Below are 9,834 nucleotides of genomic sequence, written 5' to 3'. Positions count from 1 at the left end.
TGTCAGTGTTCCCTTCCTCCAGTTCCCACTTCTGAACCCCGTTACATCTATTCTTGGCCTCAGGTTAATCATCCAGCGCCCCAACTCTGGATGAGGGGGCTTAATAAGTGGGGACCCCCCATTAAGCCTTCCAGGCCTAAAGTTGCTACTGGTCCTCCACACTGAAATGCTGCGTCTTCAAGCTCAAAGCCTTGGAAGGAAGAGTCCCTAGCCTGGCGTCCCTTGGACACCCCCACAGCCACAAGCCTTCCCCACGGTGTCCACTGGAAATGACATCCCCAGCCCCCCAGCTCTCCAGCCCGGTTCCTGTCTTCTGCCGTTTTTCTTGAAGAGCTTTCTGAGTTTCATAAATGATACAGCTCTATCATTAATTTTGTTCTAGAAATATTTTTCAGAGAAACATTGCAAGCATACTATGTCAGAAAATATAGTAGGAAAAATGGATTATGGTATGCTGATACATGTGTCACCTTTTTGAAGACTAAAAATGTCCAAAAAGCTGAGGTTTTGTTAAGTGGAGGTGAGAGGACCAGAAGATACTTCAATAGTGATAATGGTTTTCCCTGGATAATGAAAAACATTTCTTATTGTCGTTTTGAAATGGGGTTTCACTATGTAGCCCACGCTGGCCTCCATCTTGCAGTGATCCTCCTGCCTCAGCCTCCTGAGTGCTGGGATTACAGGGAGGTTTTTTTTCCTTATTTTTCAACATTTTCACTCTTTCCACAGTGAACATGGGTAACTTTAAAACAAAATAATAAAGCAGCAAATGTGGTGATGCACACCTGTAATTCCAGCACTCAGGGGCAAGAGGAGTGCCTTGAGTTCAAGGCCAACCTGGACTACATTGTGAGTTCAAAACCTTGTCTCAAGCCAGACAGTGGCTCACACCTGTAATCCCAACACTCAGGAGGCTGAGGTGGGAGGATTGTTGCAAGTTCAAAACCAGCCTGGGCTACAAAGTGAGCTCAAGGCCAGCCTGAACTGCACAGCGAGACCCCGTCTCAAAAAAGACAAAAAAAGAAAACAAAACAAAAAACCCCCACAAGATCTTGTCTCAAAAACCTAAACATAAACAAATAAAGTATACAGAAAAAAAAATCACCCACAATCCTACTAACTTGAGAAAGCTACTATTATTATTGTTTAAACGCCTTTCCTCATCCAAATATTTGTACACAGTTTTAATTACACCATACTCACCATGTTGTGCCCTGCTTCTTTTACTCCACATCATATGTTGGTAGACTTCAAAGTGTAGCCTTTTAGGGGTGGGGATGCGGTTCAGTGGTAAAACATTTGCTTAGCATGTGGTAAGACTCTGGATTCAACCTAAGAACTGACAAAAATTAATTTTCAATAGTTGCATGACAGTCTATTAAATAATGTAATGTACTTACTCTGATTACTGGTCACATAGGCTGGTATCTATGTTATTATAAAGCCATTCAACCAGTAGGTATTGGTTGTCCTAAGTGGTCTACCAGGTGCCAGATGTGATCTTGGGCAGTGTAAATATAGCTGCCAGATGGATAGTTTCACCATGGATTTCCATGCATGTAGTCATTTACATGTTTATAGAGCCTGAACCGACACATGACTGAGTCAAAGAAGGTGTGAAAAGTGAACAATTCCTTTTCATTGATGAAATGAACTAAAATTCACTGACTAAACTATGAAGATATTTGAGGCTTTTGAGGTTGATGGCATTAGATGGTTTTGAAGATTTTAGCACCTCACTTACTGTCACTCTTGTCACGCCTCCTTCTGTCAAGTTCTCCGTACTTGTGTGTGTGTGTACACACATTGGGGATTATTCTTGGTGAGTCAATACAGGATGGATAATTCTTCCAATGACAGTGATAGATTCTTTGCAACAATGGCTTCTATATTTCCTTCCGCCCCACATGACCCTTCAAACTGACTTTGTGCTCCTCCCATAAGAGATAGAATTTTGAATTTCTTGAGCTGGGCTGGTCTGATGAGTAGCTTTCAGTAACCAAATGTAATGACAATGACCTTGTGAGGCCCTAGGGTTAGGTCTTGAAAGGCCTTGGCACTCGCCTCTTGCCATCTTAGAATACTTCCAGCTTCGTGTGCAGAATCCAGGCTAGTGATGAGCAGCCCCTAAGAGGGGAATCCAGCACCTTAGCTGAGACTGCCAGGCAGGCGAGGTCCACCTAGATTACCCGGCCCCACTCAGTCCGCCTTCATCACTCATGTAAGTGGACACAGGCAAGACTGACAGCCTGCACTGCTAAACCACAGTAGATAAACACTGATTATTACAAGCACTAAATTCTGGGGCAGCCATTCATATGACAACAGCTACCTGGTAAGAGCAGCTTCTCATTTCTGCCTTGGACCTTGTTGTTCCCCAAAGACTTTTTCTTTTTTTTTTTTTTTTGAGGCAGGGTCTCACTATGTAGTTAGTTCAGGCTGGCTTCCGACTCATTATATAGCCTAGGCTGACCTCAAACTTGTGGTGATCCTCCTGTCTCAGTCTCCCAAGTATTCATCTTCTGACTGTATTTATTTATTTATTTTGAAGTGGGCATTGATCTCAGGACCTCGTACATGCTAGGCAAGTGTCCTACCACTGAGCTACATCCCTAGCCCTAGTCTTCTGATTTTAAAATTAAAATGAAATCATTCTATGGGCCCCTAAACCATGATGGCCCCAAGATCTGTGCCTACTGTGGCTAGGTTGGCCCTGTCTCTCCTCTATAGATCCGACCTCCTTTTCCCTGTCCCTTAGTTCCTCACCTCTATCGTCACAATCCACCCTTATCCGTGCTCCCTCCTCCATCCTGCACCCAAGTAGCTGAATGTGGCTGACCACTGTCACTGTAAGCCCGGCTACATGCTCCTGGTTCCCAGCCTCCTCCCAGCCTGCTGGCTCTGTTCTTCCCTTCTCTCCTCCACCTTCCTGCTTTCTACTCCCTCTCCTGATGGCCTCGCTTCCAAGTTGGAGAGAAAATAGAAGCATGAGCCCACTGCCGCCTCCCTCATGGCAGCGGAGCCATCTGTGTGCTCACCATGGTACCAGGTCCCATCCCTGCTCTGGGACATCAGCTCCCAATTCTTCCCAGCTCTGTTGCGTCATCCATGCGCATCATCTCTACAGGATCCTTTGCGCAGCCTTTGTGTGTGTGTTAAGTAGATAGCATCCCCCTACCTGATTCTCTTCCAGCTACATTTTTCTGCCTCTATTGCTAAAAGTTTTTCAAGCGTATTTGTCTATCAGCCCAGTGTGGTGACACATGCCTGTAATCCCAGCACTCAGGAGGCTGAGGCAGGAGGATTGCTGAGAGTTTGAAGTCAGTTTAGGCTACATAGTGAGTTCAAGGCCAGCCTGAATGACATGGCAAGACTCTGTCTCAAAAAACAAAACAATAAATAAATAAGTAAAAACCCAAAGTATTTGTTTATCCTTGCTGTCATCTCCCTTCATTCTCCCCTCCTCTCAGCCTCCCTCAGCCTCCCCCCACCACGCTCCCCATTTTCTAAGAATCTCGCTATGCTCCATGCTGACCTTGAACTCGTTATGTAGCTCAGTTGAACTCCCAGTCAGCCTAGCTCAGCTTCCTAGAGTGCTGAGATTGTAGGCATGAGCCACCGTGCCTGGCCTAGTTTTCTCTCAGACCCATTCTTACCCTGCCTGTCCAGAATTTCTCTTGCAAAGCAAAGGTCACCTGTGCCCTGGTCTCTCCCATATCCAGTAATGAAGTCTCAGTCCTAGTTTCATGGCATCATGAGTCCTGGAATCATGTTAAGACTCTTTGTCTGTCTTTCTGTCTTTCTCTTTCTCTCTCACACATACACACACACACAACCCAGAAATCATACTGGCTCTGCCTCCAAAATCATCCAGACTCCAACCACCTTTCACAGTCTGACCTCTGTTGTGTCCTACAACAGCTTCTTGGTTGACTTCTGTCACCCTGCAAGGGCAAGATGGGTGAAATGGGGCTGGCTAATGTGTAGCCTAAACTGGATACTGAAACAGAAAAATATCATTCACAGAAAAACTGGCAAGGTCTGAGCAAAGTCTGGAAATATAGTTTATCCTCAGATCATCCCAACATTGGCTTTTTAGCTTCAACAAATAGACCACGGTATCGAAGTGTTAGCCCTAAGCAAGAATGAGTGAGGGGCGCCAGGGATTTAGCTCAGCAGTTCAAGCACTTGCTTGGTAAGTGCAAGGTCGTGAGTTCAGTCCCTGGTACAAAAACAAAAAACAAAAAACCAAAGAGTGAGGGGAAATGGGAACTGTGTAGGAGTGGGAGAGTGGGGGTGAGGTGAGGGCTTGTTTGGGTCCGGGAAGACCTTTAGAAAGTGGGTTCCCTGCCCTGGAATAGGATTGGGACTTGGCAATAAGCGTAAGGCCAGGAAGTAGAGCTGGGCTGTTCAGGACTGTGCTGGGACTTGTCTCTTAGCAACTGTCCCTGTTCTGGTCTCTTCGGGAATCCATCCACGTCCAGCCCCTTTACATAAGGTAGTGCTTTATCCAGCCTCTCGGCTCTGCAAGACTTTTTCTAGCACATGTCCCCTCCCCCATTTAAGATCATCCAAGAAATATGTGCTCTTTTTATCTCTCAAATTCCCAAGAATATCCAATGGCCTTTTAAAAAAATTTTATTTAAAGAGAAAAAAAAAAAAAAAAACAGAAAAAGGGTAGAAATAAATACATAATTTCAAAAAAATAAACAGTAAGAAATCATTGGTTGATAAATTATATATTGTCCTCTTAGAATCTAATGGCCTGTTTTGGCAGGGTTTCATTATTCTCTGAGTTACTGAGGTCCAAAATCTTAAGGCCAGCTTTGACTTCTCTATCGCTGCTGTCCCTGATTCCCTAATTTCTCTGGTGCTGCACCTCCCATGGTCCTGGGTCCACCCTACCCTAGCACCTACACCCTTGTCCACATACTGGACTTCTCAGGGCCCACCCTTTCTCCTGTAGCCAGATTTTGCTCTACATTCTGTCTTGGGTGACCTTCAAGAGCCACTCCACTCCAAGGCCTTATGGTCTTTGCTGGGGCCTTGGGCGGATGACTTTAGGATCCTCCTTTAAGGAAAAGGAAAAAGAAAGAATGGGAATACAGACCATGCATCTCTGTGAAGGTGTGGCAGGGTCATGTAACAAAGTACGTGGCCAGGGATACAGCTCAATGGCACATCGCCTACGTGGCAGGCACAAGGCCCTGAGCTAGATACCCAGCAAAACACACACACCCCAAAAACAAACAAACAAAAACAAAGTACATGAATCATTAGACAGGAAAGACTCATTTTTCTCTGTGACCCCAGACTGGAGCAGTAACTCTGCTGCTCTGCAACACGCCAGTCCTCAGGATTCCCCACTTTTCTGAGCAACTATGTTCCCCAGATGCCTGTCAATCAAGCAAGGCCTCCAGATGCTCCATTCATCATCTTTGGCCTCCTTAGCCTTCCCCCAGGAGGTGACTTCCCAAGGTCCCCACCTCTCTTTAGCCTCCTTACACTAAAGTTTGTGTAAAACCAAATGTGGGTGCAGAGATAGGACGAGAACAGGGAGGCACTGCTTCCTTCCTGCTCTCAGTGACCCACCACCAATACGTCTCATCCTTATGGTCAGAGTCCCCCATGATAATAAGCACTGTGAGTGGGAGCCAGGAAGGGACCCTAACTCAGTGCCAGACTCTCAGTTCCAGTGACACACTCCATGTTTCGAGTAGCACAGTTCATAGTACAGGTAGCTAAATCTTAGAAGTGGCTTATATGTCCATAACAGATGAAAACATAGGGCCGGGGATTTAGCTCAGCGGCCTAAGTGCCTGCCTGGCAAGCACGAGGTCATGAGGCCATGAGTTTGATCCCCGAACTCATGAACAGATGAAAGGATGGTATTTATACATAATGGAACGTCACTGTGCCACTGAGATGGATAAGTTTGAGTAATGTGTACAAAAATAGATGCACTTTGAGACTAAAATAGTATGTGAACACCTGTAGTCCCAGCACTTGGGTGACGGACGGAAGCAAGAGGATCACTGTGAGTTCGAGGCCAGCGTGAGCTACAAAGTGAGTTTAAGGCCAACTTAAACCATATAGTGAAACCTGCCTCAAAAAAGACAGAAAAGGGGCTCCAGATATATTGTTCAGCTGTGTAAGTATCTGCCTGGCAGCGTGAGGTCCTGAGTTTGATCCCAGTATCAAAAAAAAAAAAAAGAAAGAAAAAGAAAAAGAAAGAAAAAATAGCATGCAAAATAAATCAAGATGAATCAGGGATAGTCTGCATGCCTATAATCCCAGCACTCATTCAGAAGGCTGAGGCAGGAGGATCACTGTGAGCCCAAGGTCATCCTGAGCTACATAAGTGAGACCGTGTCACAACAACAACAGCACATGTACACACACAACAACAATAAAGAAATAAATCACACATACTGGCTTAAACATTGTATAGTTTCTCTTCCAAGAGAAACCCAATGTATAGATAACTTTAAGAGTAAAATAAAAGGACTAACAAGGAGATAGAACTTTTTCAGATGAGAAGGAGATGAAATGGTGGAGGCAAGGGAAAGAAAAGGTAAGTAAAAAGAATTAAGATGTGTCATGTAAGGGCTGGGGGTTTAGCTCAGCGGTGTAAGTGCCTCGCTTGGCAAACACAAAAGCGTGAGTTTGATCCCCGGTATCAAAGAAAAAAAAAAAAAAAAAAAAAAGAAAGAAAGAAAGATAAAGCAGGGCTGTCCAAGAGTAAATTAATACAAGTGAAAAACAAATTTCTGGGCCTCACCTCTGGCATCTTACAGTCTAAGGGGGGCACACAGCCAGTGATACCCCCATTACACTTCATCAACATTGGTCAAGAAACGAAGACCTGGCCATTGTCCACACTGGTCGAGGAGACTGTCCCCCACCCCCACCTCATGACCAGCCCGAGGGTGTCAGTCCCCGTCCTAGGGCATCCTGCCAGCACTGGCACCCTGGGGTCCTGGGACAAATGTTCTCTCCTTCCACGGCTTCCTGCTCTCCACCCCCACCCCACCTCACAGCAGGAGTGGAGGCAGTTGGCCAAGAGCTGAAATCCAAGTCCAGCCATTGTTTCCACCTTTTGGCTGTTTGTGTGTGCGTGTGTGTGTGTGTGTGTGTGTGTGTGTGTGTGTGTGTGCATGTGTGTGGGTGTGCAGAACTTATTGTTTGCTTCAGGAGCTACTGTGCCAACTCTTGGCTCTGGATGCCTTGCTTAGGTACCTGGAAATACCTGGTCAGGCCAAGAGAAACCCAGGCTACAGTGAATGCTGCTTGTGGGAGTTGGGTGACTGGAGAGGTGCAGAGGGAAGGCTATTACCACCAGTGGGTTGAATATGAGGTGACACAGCTCCTTTCCAAAATGTCACAGGTCCTCATGCTTGTGAAGCTTCTGCTGCCTGGATCTACCCCGAGTTGACCAGCAGGTGACTGAGGTATCAAAATCCTGCCCCAGCCCTTTCAGAAACTGCTAGAGGAGTCATCCTGGGGTCCTCTAGAAGTTTTGAGAATCTGGGCCTCTTCTTTCAGTCTTTCACAGATAAGCAATTGCTTTGTGCACAAGACAGCACACTATTCCAGGCCAACTCTCAGCGCTGACCTGGATGGAGAGAAACCTCCCTGGCTCAGCTGACTCACTGGGATCATAGAACTATCAGTTGCTCAGCGGGCATGGTGGCATATGCCTATAAATCCCAGCACTCAGGAAGCTGAAGCAGGAGGATCATCACAAGTGTGAGGTCAGCCTGGGCTATATAGTGAGTCCAAAGCCAGCCTGAACTACATATGAGACCCTACCTCAAAATAAATAAATAATAAAATAAAAGAAATACCAGTCCTTGGAGCAGAATGAAGCAGGAGTTGAGTGCATACTGGGAAAAAAGGTAAAAGTGAGAGGGGAGGGGATCTCCCCTTGGGGTGCTTAGACTGAGCAGCAAGACAAGCTGGGTCCTCAGAGAGCCCCTGACTGAAAGCGACCTTACCTGAGATCAGAGAACAAGACTTACTTTCATCTAAGGACATACAGAACGTATAGGTGTGTGTACGCTCATGCACACACACACTCACACGTACATTTTGGCATTGGGAATTGCAGCAGGTGTGGTCTTCCGCTAATCTACACTCCAGCTGCTTTCTTTTCCATTTGGAGACAGGCTGTCACTAAGCTGCCTCTGCTGTCCTTGAACTTTAGATCCTCCTGCCGCAGCCTCCCGCGTGCTAAGCTTACAGAAGTGCACTACCACGCCCAACCAATTTCCTCATTTCATTACGTATCTTTTGAGCTTGAAATCATTCTAAGAATATGGAAGAATAGACAGGTGTGGTGCCACACATTTGTAATCCCAGATAGTCAGGGGGCTGAGACAAGGTGAGTGAAAATTTGAGCCCAACCTGGACCACTTAGTTGAGATTTTGTCTCAAAATAAAAATTTAAAAAAGATTGAGTTCAACTTTCAGTACTGTAAACACAAAATAAAATTTTAAAAAGCAACATTGTTATTATCAACATCCCAAGTTTGGGGAAAGACGTTACATATAATACAAAATTGTCAGCCAGAATGGCAGCTGCGCCTTCTATTAATAGGCAGAAGAAGGAGGAAACGTGTACCACTTACATCTAGGGAATAAACGATCACCTCTCGAAGTTCTGAACTCCTCTTCATAGCAACTGCGTATACAGAGTTTGGCACGTCCAACCAAGGTCACAGACAAGAATAGGGGCAGTCTCCTGACTTCAAAGGATATGTCACTTTTTACAACAACAAAATAATCTGAGTTCATGGTCCTATTTTGGTCTTTTTTTTTTCTTCCTTTGAAAATGTTTATTATATTGTGGCACAGGAGATAAACTCAGGGTGCTCTGCAGTGAGCCAAAACTCAACTTTTTGTATGTTTTAATTTGGACAGTTTCCCAGATTGGACTCAAATTTATAATCCTCCTGCCTCAGCCTCCCAGAGTTTGGGATTAGAGGCATGCACCACCACACCCAACCTTAAATTATTTTTATTTTTTGGGTAAAAGTGTGCATTTCACTCATTCCATCAGCTGAGAACTGCTATTTATACTATCACTTTTTTTTTTTTTTTTGGTGCCGCGATCGAACGCATGACCTGGTACTTGTCAGGCATGTGCTTATACCACAGAGCTAAATCTCCAGCCCTGAGAACTGCTATTTTACAAATACAGTATTGTACAAAAAAAAAATCACAAAATGTTACAAAATGAAAAAAGTGCAAATGTGATAGTAAATATGTCAAAGTAGTTAAAGTGGGAATGAGATAGATTTAAATTGGAGATACTGTTTGACTCAACAAACCACACAAGCTAAATTATTTTTAAAAAGATGTATGAGATAGGAAAGCATGGGTAAGATGGGAAGTAAAGACAGGTGACTCTGTTCTCTGTGGCACTCATTCTCTGCTGAGCTTTTATTTGTGTATGTTGACAGCTGGAGGGTGCCTGAAACCAGCTCTAGCAGGGAACAGACCCAGGTCCCACCTCTAGGGCCAGGGAAACAGGATACCTCTCTGCTCTGAAATGTTGATGAGCTGCAGAGGGGCGAGGGACAGGAGGACAGATGGAATTCCTGGACAATTGTTCCGGCTGTCACCAGAGAGGACAGGCAAGAGGGGGCACTGGATAATTTATAGAGGGACAGATGCTAAGGCTTCTCCGGAACCATCTGGCCAAAAGAGGCCTTGACTGGGGAGTGGATAGGTCTTTAGGACTTCTGAGCAAACACCTCAGCCCCTAGCCAGCCCCACTTCCTCTACCTGGCCTGCTTGCTGTGTTGGGGCTTTCCCCTAGAAGGGCTCTGC

This window comes from Cavia porcellus, unplaced genomic scaffold, assembly GCF_034190915.1.
Source record: "Cavia porcellus strain 051 isolate PalLab524CR breed Dunkin Hartley unplaced genomic scaffold, mCavPor4.1 scaffold_28, whole genome shotgun sequence".
Taxonomy (NCBI): domain Eukaryota; kingdom Metazoa; phylum Chordata; class Mammalia; order Rodentia; family Caviidae; genus Cavia; species Cavia porcellus.
Note: the sequence above shows the minus strand (reverse complement) of the source record.